The sequence below is a fragment of the Dermacentor variabilis genome, chromosome 5 (assembly GCF_050947875.1).
Source record: "Dermacentor variabilis isolate Ectoservices chromosome 5, ASM5094787v1, whole genome shotgun sequence".
Lineage (NCBI taxonomy): Eukaryota > Metazoa > Arthropoda > Arachnida > Ixodida > Ixodidae > Dermacentor > Dermacentor variabilis.
This window is the reverse complement of record NC_134572.1, coordinates 132,316,678-132,333,406: the sequence shown is the minus strand read 5'-3', so window position 1 is coordinate 132,333,406 and position 16,729 is coordinate 132,316,678. Positions and strand designations below refer to the sequence as shown.

The window sequence follows — 16,729 nt, the reverse complement described above, 5'->3', positions numbered from 1 at the left end:
GTACTTTGGTAATGAAGAAACGGGGACTTGAATGCTCGTGTTCTCGAGCCAAATTGTTTCGTTCATTGGAATAAGTTATTTTGGGCAATGAACCACCCAAGTCGTACATTACAACGTGGATAACTTGCAACATCATTTAAGATATAGCTGGAAATGGGGCAGAAATCATAGCACACAGGAAATACACCACACAGAACGTGCTGTGTTTGCATGTTTCCTCCTAGTGTCATTGTTTTCTACACCGCTTATTCTTCGTGTCAGTGTTGTCATGTTGCACTTGGGTTCTGCATCCACCATGTACACAGCATACATACAGATTTGTGTTCGAGAAACAACAAGCCACTTGAATCTGAAAAAAACCTGTGTTTATTCTGCTTTACTGAAAAAAGCAGGGTGTGAGACCGGGCTAGTTGGTATTCCATGCTGAAGTGACCAGCACAAGAGTGAACGGGGGACACTAAAAAGGTGACAAGAACAGGTGCGAACTTCCAATTGGTGTTTATTATGAAAAGGCATGTATATATACTCTTGTGCACTTGATCATAATCAGTTACAAGAGCGCACTAAGGCCGCCCCAAGGCCTAAGGCGGCCTCCCACATACAGACCCCAGGTATGCAAAGTTTTTAATGTCAACGCTAGGGATAATTTGCTAATGCAGTTGCCTTATGCGTTATCTGCCCCCTCAATGATGGGCCTAGTGCTTTCTTGCGCGTTGCTTGCTATTATTTCTGTTTTTTCAGAGTGCATGACATTTGCATGGGGAGTTTTGGATTCCAAGGAAACCCTCTCTCCCTTTTGTACTTTTGTATTATGTTCGTGTAGTCTCATATTTAGGCACCTTCCCGTTTGTCCCACGTAACGCTGCCCACAGAAAAGAGGTGTGCTATTCACTACTCCCCCTGAGCATTTCGACGAAACCTTTTCTGTGAGCAATGTGGCATGAAATTGATTCTCTGCTGACAGGGCTGGTTTTGGCACATAACTGAGATAACTTGTTGGGTGCGGGAAAAATGACCGAAACTCCCGCCCTTTGGCCTATTTTCTTTAGTTTATGCAAGATAGCGTGAATGTATGGGATGACTGCTAGATTCCTGCGAACAGTATCACATAGGTGCAACTAAAGAAAATAGGCCAAAGGACTGCAGTCTTGGTCATTCTTCCGCACCCCGCAAGCTATCTAAGTTATGTGCCAAAACCAGCCCTGTCAGCAGACAATCAAAATCATGCAACATTGTGCAGAGAAAGGGTTTCATCAAATGCTCAAGAGGAATAGTGTATAGCATACCTCTTTCCTGCGGGTAGCGTTACGTGGGACAAATGGGAAGTTCCCTAAACTTGAGACTACAGGAACATAATCGGAGAGTACAAAAAGGGAAAGAAGGTTTCCTTGGAATCCATTGCTCCCAATGCAAATGTCATCGACTGTTTGAAAAAACAGAAATAATAGCAAGCAGTGTGAAAGAAAACACTAGACTCATCATTGAGGCAGCGGCTATTGCAGAATGCAACTGTGTTAGCAAGCCATCCCTATAGCACTGACTGTTAAAGAATTTGAATATCTGGGGTCTGTATGCAGGAAGCCGCCTTAGGCCTTGGTGCGCTCGTTTATTTGTGATGGCCATGTTGACTTGCATGATTGTAACAGATTATGATCAAGTGTGCAAGAGTACATATACATACCTTTTTGTAATGAACACCGGTTGGAAGTTTACGCCTGTCTTTGTCGCCTTTTTAGTGTCCCGTGTCCACTCTTGCGCAAGTCCTTTCCGCATAGACACTAGAAATTGGCTGACTAGAGGAAGGATTGGTTGAGACTTGGAATGACTGGCTGCTTGCAGAGGCCTTCGGCTTTGCCTGAAAAGAAAGAAACACCAATCAATTAAGGCTGTTCAATTATTTACCATCATCATCATCACTATTGTTACTCAGATAAACAATGATTTCGTATTCACAACTGTTACTACAAGTGCTCTTGTCAAAAGAAATGGTTCAGACCCAGCCATGTTGGTATATATTCATTCGTAGCCTTATAGCATAAAAAGCTTCAGATAGAAAGGACCCAAGTCAATTGATGGTTTGCCTGGAACAGCCAAAGATGTCACGTGCACATTATGACATTCGGAGATTACTTCTCCCATATTTAGGTACAGCTGCCATGGCCACATACTGCAGACCATAGCTTTCAACTTTCACTGCTCTATTGCTCCATTAAACAACCTTGCAGATTTTACTGTTTCCCAAAACAATGAAGCACTCTTGAAACAAGCGCAAACCATGCATGTTGTTTACTTCCGACCCAGAACAAGCAAGCCAAAGATATTGTCCAGCTGACAGGCTGGTAGAATAGCAACAATACAAAAAAACCATGCTTGCACCACAACTGTGTCACAACAGCCGTCAGCCCCTTTCGGATATGGTTTGTGTCACGGAAGAAGTATCAATGTGAAATATTCTTTTTACTCAAGCAGTGAAAATTGAAAGTTACGGTTGTGAATGCATCAACATACCCTTCCCATCTTCATAAAAAGTTATAATATTGCACTGTGTTCACCGAAAAATTTGCCCTTTTTGTAAAGAAGCCTGCAATTATGCCTGGACCCCATACATGGCTCTGGCAGGCAGTACTGTTTATTCTGTCCATTTCTTGACTTGCAATTCCATAACGAAACAAATAATGCAACATATTTTTTCAGATTGCATTGCTTCATGTGAATGTGCTTAATTCGGGAAATTTCTGAAATGAATCAAGACTCTCCTAAAAAATTTTAAAGTAGAGTAATTCATTAACATGCCTAAACATGAGCACTTCCCGTAGATTTTGAGAGCCAATGAGGACAGAGCTATTTGCTCAAATTTCTATGACTCATGGCAACAGGATGGCCAAATTCCGTGCTGTTAGTAAATGCAAAGAAAAAAAACTTTGGTCAATTTATGCAATGTTTTTTTCCAAAATTTTTCTTCTTTATACCGTAGTGGGGGTACTCTGTGGTAATTAGTTGGAATTAATGCTATTGGCCTGCAGTCTGGTACAAAATACTTTTAAAGCCGCAGCGACAACACTATTTCCTGCGGATCTATCCAAAATGCAGATTCGGTAAAATACAGGGAGAATGCTTCTAACTAAACAGGTAATTCTATATTGCTTTTTGCAGAGACACCTTTTTTTTCTTGGGAAAACTAAGGTTAATTTCATTGTTGCCAGGCTCGGGCAGCAAAATAAATATTAAAATCAAAATTAAAAGTGATCGCCAGGCATGTCCAGTTGAATTTATCTGAACATGCCCTACTGTCGGCAGTACATATGTTGCCACTTTAAAGGCCTGCAAGAAGGCACCAGTTACATTTTCTAGGGCAAGAAGGCAATGAAGTATGTTACTTAAGGCAATTAGTCACAGGAGTCCTGGTTGAGTAGAAGAAAATTTAAAGACTATAAATTGTTTAGAAGACTTAAGTCACATAAAAGTACCATCATTGCATTGTGCTAAAACTAACCTAAGAGACTGAAACCTGACATGATAAAAATGGAGCTTGAGAATGAAGGCTTGCTCAACAAGCAACAGAACGACAAAAAATGATATGCATGATAAATTAAAAAAAACACGCTGTTGAGGACGGTAAAGAACTAGGCACCATGACGAAATTTGTAAATATGCAAGCATAGGATGGAGTCAGTTGGCGCAAGCCATATATATTTACAGATTACTTGGAAAGGCCTTCGTCCCGCAGTGGACATAATGTATGTGAGAGCACTGTGCCCCTTCGATTATGCAGTCCCAGACTGTCCGCAAACCAGCTGCGGCTTCTGGTCTGGCTTGCAGTGACAGAAGGGCGCATCTCAGTCATGTGATCCCGCTGCCTGGGACTGTCCAAGGTTTTGTTTGAAAGCACCGTGATTGGAAGTCGCTCTCCTGGCTGCTGTTGTCTGCTATTAGCTGCTTAAATTATGGGGTTTTACGTGCCAAATCCACTTTCTGATTACGAGGCAAGCCGTAGTTGAGGACTCCGGAAATTTCGACCACCTGGGGTTCATTAACGTGCACCTAGATCTAAGTACATGGGTGTTTTCATATTTTGCCCCCATTGATATGCGGCCACCGTGGACGGGATTCAATCCCGTGACCTCGTGCTTTTAGCTACTTGTAGATAGCGCCCTACCCAGCAAATTCAGTAGCGTGGTCATCAAAATGGTGCAGTCTCAGAGGCCATGTCGCCGACACAACCATAAAGCTTGCATAATGGAATCGCAGCCTGAGCACATTGAACATAATAACAAAGCTCAGTTTACATCGTGCTCTCGCTCTTCGGGCCCCTTAACCGCTGTATTTAAGCCAGCTCATTCATTTCCTGTAAAATTTAAGCGTCATTGCCACACAAAAATAAGCAAAAACACGGTTGTGCCACATCACTGTTCACCCACAAAGCACAGGCCGATATCCTCAAAGCTCGTGAAACCGTCTACTAAAGGCCTGACGTGTGTCTAGGACAGAGCGCGTCTACACTGTCTACTAATCGTGCACATCCAAAAGCAAAATTCCGAATTTGGGTAACAGAAGGAATCAGCACACATGTCAACAGCAATCTGTGAAGCTCTGATTATACAGGTTGTCCCACGTAACTTGAGCCAAACAATAAAAATATGCAAATGTGACGTAGCTCGACAGAACCAAGGTAATGTTGTTTGCCGTCACTTGGAGATACTTAGATATTTTTTGATTCCACCACAATAAATATTTCATCTTCGTTAATTAATCAACTTTTCAAATATTATAATCAGATTAGAAGCGTCCATGAGAAAATTGTAGAGCAACATGAAAAGCTCCCCATACAGCTTTCTGTTGTTTGAGACATGCTGCGTAGAAGTGTTTTTTCGAGAAAGAAGCTCGCGAATACACAAAAAGTGCTGCGAATGGACAGTCACGCAACAATTTAGTGTGTATTTGCAGGCTTCTTTCACGCTAGGAAAAACACTTTTATGTAGCATGTATTAATCATAATATTTGGGAAGTTGATTAATTACCGAATACTAATGATTTAATCTGGCGAAATGAAAAAGAAATGAGTATGTCGAAGCGAGGGCAAACAACATTACCTTGGTTCTGTCCAGTTACGTGGCATTTGCATATTTTCAAGTTACGTGAAACACCCTGTATGCCACGCCAGCTACCAGCATTAAATATCTACATGCAATATGATATGTTTCCTCGTCCACCAGTTTCACTCATCTGAACAGCGAAATCTACCTGTTTACTATGCATATAGCAATGAGCATGACAGATGTCACGAAACACATCAAGAAAAGCAAGCATTTGCGCCTGATCACTGTGTTTTGCCTTAAGGTTGCAGCAATTAGACCACTCATGAAACCCTCGCATTATGGCACACAAAGCATCGATTTAACAGAAGCGATAGCTGAGTGCATGATATTTGCTGTCTGGAACGCGCAAAGTACATATAAACACACAGCCTCTTTTAAAACATAGCATCAAGCCCGCATGCATCTTTTTAAGACAGCCGCTGTCTGGTAGCTACTTGCATATGTCTGAACAAATATCTGCTGACAGCTCTGAGAGTCCGCAGAGTCTGTGACTTCTGGTAAAATGAATGCGATACTGGCTGCTCTCGGACTGGTGGATGGGGCTTCCGAAGCCGATTGAGAAAATCGAATGCGGGACAGCAGTGCTAAGCAGTCCAGGACTGTCAAGGACTGATAATCGAAGAGGCCCACTAATGCTTTGTGTTCCTATCCTATGTAATCTCTTCATACTGATCAGCTCAAGCTGCATGGCAAAGTCTCTTGTTAGTGCTCTGAAGACAAGCCTCTGGCACAAACATTGGCTATAGAGACGACCATCGTTCGACAACTGTTGATCTGTTCATAGAAGTGAGAATTCCGCGACAAACTTTTCAATGAAGTAAGCAATATGATGATGAACTTGTTTCACAAAACTTCATAAGTACACCTGACCTTTGACTCATTTTTGCATGTAAGTAAATATTATGAAATTGTCGCTGTGAACAGTTGTCCCCGACTGCTGTACACTTGTGATAAAAAATTAACCGTATTTGAAAGTTTGTATAATTAGCCAGGAGAGCCGCACTTGCTGGATGGCTCATCATTCAATTTGGAAAAAAATTCAGCAGTGAGCAGCAATTGTATCACTAATGACCTTGAACATCTTTTATAATTATTAATTTGTAAACACCTGTTGTCGAACAGCCCACCTACTGAAGTTTTGAACACATTGTACACAACTATAGCACATACTACGCGAAATAAGATCTGTAATAGACCTTACCAAATACAATATTAGTGTGGCGGCAAGTCAAATGGCTCCTTGCAATGCTTGCGTCCTTCCTGGGAGAACAAAAAACGACATTAGGCTTACACTGACAGCACCAAACCACATAATTTAAGTTGCAAACAAGTGCCCCAGAACATAGGAAGTTCTAATTAGATATGGTCAACCTGCTTGACCATGTCACAGACATTGAATGACAGAATGTACTTTTATGGAGCCGCAACTCTATGAAATACATGCTAATACAAACATGCTAGTACACAGAATCAAATTGGATGCATGAAAATTCTCAGTAAACCTTTATTTCCTAGCAACCACAAGTTGCTCTTTGTGAAGTGCAACAAGTGAGTGTCTAACCTACACTAAGAAGGTGGAAAATTCGGGAGCCTTTTTGGTGAATAACTAACCATATCTCTACCGGTACCCAGCAATACAAAGGTGAATTGTAAGTATTATATTGATTAACGAAACAGTTCAGTGCTACCAAGCAAGTACAATAAATTATTTCGAATTCATCTTCATGTCAGGCTAATCAAGTTAATTTTCTTTAGATCACATGAGAGAATGGTTGGAAAAAATATTGGAATCTGTCAACAATGTTGAAGCAATTTTATGATGGCCTGCAGTTGTTGAAATAAGACCTGGGGCAGGGGGAGAAAAGACAAAGAAGTGTGATAAAACAAAATGGGGCCTGTGCTGTGCAGCTACTAAATGCAGTTTTATTAAATTATGATGTGCAAAACAGCAGATGTAAGAGATGCGAGACCCTCAGGTGGTATTTTGCAATGTTGTTACGGGAAATTGTTTCAAAGATGACTCCTTAACCCTTCAAGGGTCAATGACGTATATTTACGGCACTATCTGTAGGTTTAAAAAGCGCGACAATTTCCTAACCTTTTCTTTTCTGTCATGTGCTGCCATTATGTGGAAATGCAGGGAATTTCTTTTGCACGCCTCGCTCTCTCAGTTTTCGTTGCATGGTTTGTTTTAGCGCTAGTTTGCTCCTGCGCGTCTATGTACTACCGCTTGCGCATTGGCGTGCGCGCGGGCGGGTGGCGGTTGGGGTTTTGTTTTCGCAGGCCGTTTCGGCTTCTTGCGCTTGCAAAACTGATGGCTATCTCGTTACTAATCGCCTTGTTTCTCGCTCATTTAGTGCTCGCAGGGGTGCGCATAGGAAGGATGCTGCCGTGCATGCGCTTCTGTTGCTCCTTTTCTTTTTTTTGAGACTCGCGAAAACTAATTGCATCTGGTTGGCGATAAGATGAAGATTAGTGGAAGTTTGTCACATGTTTTGCTTTTTTGATGGGCACACAACCGCACAGTTTTCTTGAGTGCATGCACCTACACAGTTCGATTACACTATGGATGTACTATCATAAGCAATATGAAAGGGAACACAGGAACGCGTGGCAAACAGCCTTGAAACAGACTCGGAGCGATACGCGGATGGCGCTGTGAAAAATGAAGGGGGAAAGGGGAGTGCTCTTCCACTAACTGTTGGCACTCCCAGCACGCTGGCATTTCTACAAAGGAGCAGCTTACGTCATGGATCGTCCGACAGCCGATAAGATGGTGATCGTCACCAGTGACTTACACCGATTCACTTTCTTTTCTTTCATTCTCTTTTTTTGTTCGTGCAACCACTTGATAGTACTCCGAGAAAAAGTTTGCCCTGTATTTCAAACCGATTCTTTATTTGAATCGACGCACTCGGTTGTCAGTGGCACCTCGAACAGTGGCGACGCTCAAACCAATGACGACAGAGGAATAGAATAAAGAGAAATTAAAAAAAAAAGAACATTGACAAACTGTCTCTCGTGCGACTGTTGCACGAAGTTCGTTCAGAGAAAATTCACGTCGCACACTGCAGTGGCCCACGCAGAGCAGTCAACCCTGAATTTGCAGCCTCAAGATGCCTCGAGTGCCTCTTAAAGAGCGGGAAGATATAATAGAAATGTCTAAAAGAGGTTATACGCAGCGCAATATTGCTCTCGTGACAAGCCGCCCATTGAAAACGGTCAACCGGATTATCCAGGCTTACCGAGACGAAGGACGCATAAACGATGCGCCGCACCGCACACCACCTCGATCAACAACGAACGACCAAGACCTTTGCATCGTGGCTGCCGTCAGCGACAAGCCATTTCAAAGTGCAAAAGACATTCGAGGTGCTCTTGGCTTGAACAACTTGAGCGACAGCACGGTACGACGAAGGCTTAGAGAAGCAGGACTGCAAAGCCGCATCGCCGCACAGAAACCTCTGCTCACCGCAGCCAACAAAGCGGCTCGCCTGAGGTTCGCTACTGAACACCGCAGCTGGAGTGAGAGTGGGTAGAAGTATGTAGTTTTCTCTGATGAGTCCACGTTCTCGAGCCGCTGGGACAAACGAAAGAGAGTGTGGTGGACCGCAAACACACGCTTTAGTCCGCAGAATATCCAGGAGGTGGCCGCCAGTGGACGCGTGTCTGTGAACGTCTGGGGGGGGCGATTTCCCACGCAGGCCTAGGCCCACTGGTGAGAATTGATGGGAGGTTCACCAGTGCTGCGTATTGCACTCTGCTCGAGCACCAGATGATCCCCTACGTGTTGAACAGGCTGCACCTGGATGGGTGTTATTTTTTCCAACAGGACTTGTCTCCCGTTCACACATCGAAGGACGTGGCGCGCCTTTTGGAAGAGCGAGGGGTAATGCAACTTCAGTGGTGTGCGAAGGGTGCCGACATGAACATTATAGAGCACGTTTGGGGCCGTATGAAAGTGAACCTTTCGAAGAGCTCACTAGAATTGGCGAACTCCGACCAACTATGGGAAGCAATAGAACATGAGTGGAAGCCCGCCTTCAGCGTGATACCGCACTCATCGAGGCTCTCTACGCATCTTTGCCTCAAAGAACAGAGGCCATCGTTAAGTCGACGGTGGCATGACGCGTTATTAGGCCACCAACGAACAAAGCAAAGGACGAGGATAAGCTGCGATAACGCTACTGCCTTATTTCATTTGCTTCAATATCTTTTTAATATTCGGCAAGCGCCAATAAAATTATTTTGAACTTACCCTTAAAGACAATTTTTTCCCGGTTTAGAAGATTTACCATAAATCAATATCGAAGTCCGGAACAGTGCTATCTTTTGTAATGATTCGACGCAAAAGGTTACCAGTGACGCAATATCGAACAGTGTTATCACTGTCTGCTGGCGATGTGAAATTCCGCACTTTGCAGACGCATGGCGGGAGTGCGAACAGTTGTTAGAACAGCGTCCCCCTTTCCACTTTGTTTCCAACGGTGGCCGCTGCATATCACCCATATAGCTGGGTCTGAGGGTGTTTTCTACGCGTTCCTGTGTTCCCTTAGATATTGCTCATAATAGTACATATTAGTGTAAGAGCAGGAACATTTGAGTCTTGCAAAGTATTCTCGTGTGCACATTTTCAAAGCCTTGAACTATAACAATGTAACAAATTTTTTACTCTTATAGGTTTATTTCCTTTTTTATTATTGTTATTCATGAATAACGAGTACCGTATGTACCAACGCAAAATAATTTTTTTGTGGCTTTACGGACACCCTAGAAAAATTACGGTAAATTTTTTTCGAAATAAGTCCCTAAAAATTGGAATCTGCAATAAAAAAAATCGACCCTGGGCGGTCGAATATGGCGAAAAAGATCGACCCTCAGGGGGTTAATTATATTCATGTAATCTTTAGAAACGGATGGCATAAAGGACATACTTGTTGACAGTTTTATAGCGAGTCATGAACACGATGCACGCGGGAGTTAAAGAAGCATCTTTAAAAAATGCTCTAGAAACTTGCAAAAAGCAAGTTTCTATAACCTCTCACAACACCGAGCTTCACCTACAAGTGTTGTAACATTTCCTTGCAACGTGCAGCACTGTTTTCACAGACATAGTTTGAATCACTGTGTCACAAGCTCTGGAAACAAAAGTGCATACATAAGTGCTAAACAAGCACATATGATGCCCTACCCCTACTGCACAGACACATTTATCTACACTAACACATGTAGATGGATTATATCATCCATTTGGTAGCTTCTGATCATGTTCCAAAGCATGAATCTCATAACTGCAAATTCTATAAGAATGTGACACCGACTGATTACTTGGGGACAACACGAAAAGATGGGAGAAGGCCAAACAACACGAGCGCAGGCTAAGACTTTTGGTTAATTGCGCACGCACACACACACACACACACACACACACACACACACACACACACACACACACACACACACACACAAACACAAACACAAACACAAACAAACAAATATTAGGCCTATTTGTCCTGCCTAGTTGCAGCTGCAGGACAACGGGATGTTGTAAACAACCACACAGTTGAACTGCTGCATGTGCCTCTTGCTACACTTTGCGCCAAGGCCTGGTCTGATTCACCTTTTTGAACCCAGATTTTGAGACCATGGCTGACCTTCTGAACGTGATCTAACAGTGGTCACACCACTGTAGGCCAATGTTAGACCTGGGTATAGAAGTTCTCCTCGACTTGTTGAGGATGCTATTTCGTGCTTCTGTGACAGAGCTTCACAGCCGAACAGTGCGCTGATGCGAAAGGCAGAATTCCCTCCTTAAAAGACGGGGCATAGATGCAGTGCACATGACACTCACCAAAGAAAACAATGAGGTCAAGAAATGGAAGATCACTGTCTAGTTGTAGTTTTCCAGTAGAACACGTTGTGGGGACTACTTGGTGAAGAGCTTTCAGAAGATGAAGCGCCAACAGAGACAACACAGTAAGAAAGAACAAAGACAGCACAAGGTGCTACTTGCAACTGTTTATTGAGGTCAAAAGCAGCTGAATATATAGCCATGGGGAGAAGGGGAAGAAAAAAACAGAAGCATTGCTTGTGTGAAGGCGCACGCGCGAGAACACAGAAGATGAAGGGAATCATAAGATTAGCCAAAATCTAAAATTTATCTAAAAACATGCATTCATTTGTGTAAATATTCAGACACAGGCATGCTGACACAGGCATCCCCTCTATTCTTAATCTGGTTGGCCTTCAACAGCTCACGTGCCATAGTGTATTTGCTTTTAAGCACGATCGTTGTATCCTGAAGCCTTGCTTCACATACTTGCTTATTCTCATTCCTGCAGGCCTTGCAATGAAGTGGCAAGTTTGAGCCATAACTATTTTTCAGCGGAAGCTTGTGCTCCCACAGGTGTTCGCTGATACATCAGCCAGTTTGTCCGATACACTCTTTCCCACACTTCCACGGTATACGACCGCTTCTTCACACTTCACAAAAGGATTTGTATGTTTAATAGAACACTCTACTTTTAGAGTCATGAGATCCAATCAGGCGGCACAAAGTAGCAAGCTTTCGGGGCGCAGCAGAAACCACAGGAATTTTATATTTTGCGGCGATGTGTTTAAGATTACGCGCCACTTCGTGAGAATACGGTATCGCCACTGGATACGGCAGAAATCCTTGCGGGCACGAGGTCGGTATACCGACCCTGCAATTAATTGTTGCAATATAAGTCTATGCACTCCAAGACTGTTAAACGTGCGATTGCCACTATGTGCCTTGAATTTACCCTTAAAGAATTGTGCTGTCATAAGGCACACAAAACCTTTGACGAACAGATTTTGAAGTTGAAGAAAGCTGGCTTTCCTTGTTTGGTTTTGAGCAAAGTTTCGGAGGCGTTGTTGAAAAAGGTGCAAAAAGAAAGAAACTGAAGCAGTGAAGAAGGTCAAACATTGGAAAAGAAAGCTACAGTGGTGATACCGTATTCTCACAAAGCAGCACATAATCTTAAACATGTCATCGTCAAATACAAAATTCCTGTGGTTTCTTCCGAGCCCCAAAAACTTGCTACTTTGTGCCGTCTGATTGGATATGATGACTAAGAAAGTAGAGTGATCTAGTAAACACACAAACCCTTTTGTGAAGTACGGAGAAGGGGTCGTATACTGCATACCGCTGAAGTGTGGGAAGGAGTAAACCGGACAAACTGGCCAATGTATTAATGAACACCTGCAGGAGCACAAGCTTTCACTCAAAAATGGTTATGGCTCAAACTTGCTGCTTCATTGCAAGGCATGTGAGAATGAGAATAAGCAAGTACGTGAAGCAAGGCTTCCTAATACAACAATCATGTTTAAAAGCAATGACACTGTGGCACGTGAACTTTTGGAGGCCAACCAGACTAAGAAAAGAGGGGACGCCTGTGTCGACACCTCGTCTCCGACTATTTACAGAAATGAACGCATGTTTTTAGATAAGTTTTAGATTTTGGTTAATCTTATGATTCCCTTCATATACATCTTCCATATTTTTGCACATGCGCATTCACATAATCAGTGCTTCTTTTTTTTTTCTTCCCCCTCTCCCCATGGCTATATATTCAGTGCTTTTGACCTCAATAAACAGTTGCAAGTAGCACCTTGTCCTGTCTTTGTTCTTTCTGACTGTGCTGTCTCTGTTGGCACTTCATCTATTGAAATGTAGTTTTCCCCTTTCCATGAGCTCATCTAGCACTGTAGAGAAGACAGAAAACAAATAACTCAACCCATTTAGTAGCCTTACTTCACGTCATATAGGGTAGAAAGTTTCCAATGAAGCAGAATACCTTTACTACGCTGGTTCTTACAGCAGCTAGTGTTTTACGACTAGCTGACAGTGTTCTCGGCAGTGAAAAGTCACAATTAAAGTGGTTGAGCAACTATTTAATGTCTCCTACAAAGTGCCACGCATGTTCAAGTAAGCAAAACTACTACTGAAAGGCAAGCTCCACTATCTGGGCCTGAAGATTTTCTGTGGTGAGCATCGAGCTGGAGCTATTCCCTGCACTCAAAGGTGTTTTTAACTTTTCTATTGGTGCACCTGAACACTGAAGCATGTTGTTGCTACAGGAACACCGGAGATCACATTTAACACTTGGTACCACCCCGACGTGGAGGGGAGCTTCCATAACCAAGTACAATGTTTGCTTTTAACAGTGCGTTCGCACTGCCTTTTAGCATGCATTGCCAAGAAGCATTTAATGGAGTTGAACGTAGCTGACGTCTTAGGTCAGACAACTTCGAGTAAGCCAAGGCCTATGACTGTTATGCAATCTGTACACAAAGGCAACCATCAATTCAAGCAAATTGTTCAGAGAGTTGAAACTACCTTTTTATTTTCAGTGCCAAGCAATCTGGGCACGTACAAAATGTTAACCGGACCAGGGCAACACGTGAAGTTTACATCAAAAAGTATGTGCTGGAGTTCATAGGTACTACGGTTGGTGCTGTTTACAATATCCCACTGTCCTGCAGCAGCAATTATGTAGGACAAACCGGCCGACGACTCAAGGATTATCTTACAAAACATGCACAGACCCTTGACACAACATGGGGGAGCAACATAGCTATTGATGCTGCTTTGTGCAGTTGTACACCAAATTTTTAGCAGTGAAGTATCTTCATGACACATTTTCATAGCAGACTTAACTTTCAGAATAGCTCCCACTATGCTAGCGTGTCATCACTTAACCTGCCGGAGCATTCTGAATTGGGCTGCTTGGTGCATGTTTAGAAGGGAACCGAACAGGGCTACAGACAGGACAAAGGGAATATGTTGCTGTGTACAACACTGTCACTTCATACTGGCAGTAGCACTGTTCGTTCCCTTTTAAATATTCATATCTTTTGGTCGCCTGACCACGCAACGCTGCTGCGAGCTCAGGCTATAATTTTACATTGTTACGTTGCCTTCCAATGTTGCACTTAATTACATCATCGCATACTCATCTGTTATAGTTAGCTCAACACTAGCTCACAGTGAGCTTATTCGTGGCTAATCTTAGTTACCATGGAGCCCATGCATGACGGTGCTAACGATCAGTGTGCAGTGTTGTTGCATACTCATTAAGCCAACACTAGACAAACAGTTATTTTATTGGTGCGTGTTTTATCTGTTGCCTCAAATTTTGAACTCTGGCACTATAAGTGTTTTTTAAACACCACTCATATGTGCAACCAAGTCAGGTATGAAACAATATCCCTTTCAAGTCGACGTGCTCATACTGAACCAATTTGTTGCCACAGGAAAACAAATCATCAATTATCCTTTGAATGCATCTGCAAAAATTACTCTACTTGCATAGGCCTCGTCATTCCACCAACATTTGCAGTCACTGTCTATTAAGACTGCATATGCAAGACAGATATACAATAGAATGGCACAGCTTTCCAGAACAAAGAGCACCACTAGACAGACTGCTGTGGCACACTTTCTCAGGCCCGCTGGCTGAGAAACTGCGCACAAACCGGCACACAGACATCCTTCACTGGTGCAATAGCTGCAATTGAAGCAAATAATATCAGGTATTTTCAGACCGGTCGTCCACAGTAAAGCAAAAACATTTTCATATACAAATACTCTTGCACATAAGCTTGTCACCGAATTACCGATTGCTGTGGTATCGTTTGGTGTCTTCAATTGTATCGTTCAACTCATTTAAAAAAAGACTTCATGAAGCACCTTCTATTCGGCAAAACAGCAGACATTTTGCTCTACATAACTCACAACATGTATTTTAGAATAATTATTGTATTGATGCCTATATGCTGAAAATTAGTCTATGCAACTAGAGACAGTCAGTATTAGAACCAGCCTTTAACATCAGTGTTGACACATCTTTTGATTTTTTATACCAGTTTGGAACATTTGTAACTTTGGATGTCCATTACACACTTTTTGGCACCGCTATTCTGTGTCAACGTTACGTTAAAAATTACTTATCACATGCACTTGCTTTACAATTAAGCCGCAGATGGGCAAAATTTACGTGGCAATCCACTCCCAGATTACGTTAAATGCTGACGTATTGCGTCAGAACGTTGATAGTCACCCTGGTAGCTGTCTGAAGTAAAAACAAAACAAAAACAAAAATTCGCGAAACATCTGGTGCCGATTACCAGCTAGCAAAATAATCAATTTCTTCTCCAGCGACCCTTAATGGGTATCACGCGGACACCTTCAAGTGCGATCGCGCACGATTGCTCGATCCCAAAGTGTTCCAAGGCACCGTGTTACACCAGTGTTACGTAACACTGCAGATCGCACGAGGTTACGGCAGCAAGCACGCTACACCGTCCATTCATTGTGATGTAGGGGCATCGCATGCAACATGCTCTATGAGGTCTTCATACACAAGCAGACTTTCAATTCCAGAAGCAGTCTTTCAATTACGGATATGAACACAGCGATTATGCACGCCAAGCACACTGCGTCCTAAGCTTAAGGAAAAAGAATTTCGCTGTGATGCAATGCGTCGCCGAATACGGCTAACATAGTGTTACACCGCGCCGTGAGAGATTGCTAAGGGGAACAGTAACTTCACTTTATTTTGGAATGCCAAGAACACATCACAACACATTGCAAAACTGGAATGCCAACGTCAGTAAACCAGCTGCCACATACAGCCGATAACGAACTGCTACAGACGACATCGTCGCTGATGTTGCCTACGCGCCTCAATGTACTCTATATGAAATCAGCACAACAAACGCTACACCATTTATCACAGACTCGCAATGCCGCGGCTTTATCAATCCTCATGGCCAAGCGGGAATGTCGTTACAGGGCACTGACAGGGCATGCTCACACAACACAGTTCAGCCCGTCACCGGCCATCGCGGTGCATTTCGCACGCGCGACGTGCACCAACAACAAAAAAGGACACTTAAATCACTTACTTGCGTAGCAGTCCATCGTCGATTCCTTCTTATTCTCTCAGTGAAATCCCAAATGCAACAGGTATACCACCACCGCACACCGCCATTTCCAGCCGCTGTCCACTCTGTACTGTTGAGGCGGAGAAATGCAACCCGTCGTGTAGAAGCGATGAAGGGTGGTAAGCAGCGCCACCGCTGAAACCTCTTCCGTTTGTGCGTGCGTACTACGATTCGCCTATGAATAATGTTCAAGCAGCGTTACCTATGGTGATATTAGGTAACTGCTGGTAAACGTGGGCGGTGTCTTTTCTTTATATTCGTTGCGTGTTGATTTTTCGCTCTTAACATGCTCAGTTGCCCTCCACATGAAATTACGGACGGTTCTCCGTATTTCAAAAACAGAGCTCACGTCCGTTTTTTTACGTAGAATTCCGCCGTTTTTCATGAAACTGAACGGTCTACGTAATTTTTACGGCAGGTTTGACTGTAAAATTACGGAAATTTTTTACAGTGTACATGGTTTTCTTCAGTCAGCGGTCTTCGCCTCGCTTGCTTCTTTTATTATTATTATTATTACAGCACGATTGCTGTACGCTATGTTTCATATTCTTTTTTACGATGAACTATGTCCAAGAATTAATTCGTTCCTTCGGTGCTGCAAAACTGATTTTTTTTCCTTAATTCCTTCCTTCCTTCCTTCCTTCCTTCCTTCCTTCCTTCCT

At 43.0% G+C, this 16,729-nt stretch overlaps 1 long non-coding RNA gene across 1 annotated transcript; it reads right to left on the bottom strand.

Annotated features, from left to right (window-relative positions):
* Positions 1-348: 348 nt before the first annotated feature.
* LOC142583163 (uncharacterized) lies at positions 349-16,183 on the bottom strand. The gene is made up of 3 exons (XR_012828558.1): positions 16,029-16,183; positions 6,298-6,356; positions 349-1,855 (listed from the first exon to the last, which is right to left on the bottom strand). It is a non-coding gene; the product is annotated as an uncharacterized LOC142583163 (long non-coding RNA).
* Positions 16,184-16,729: the final 546 nt, after the last annotated feature.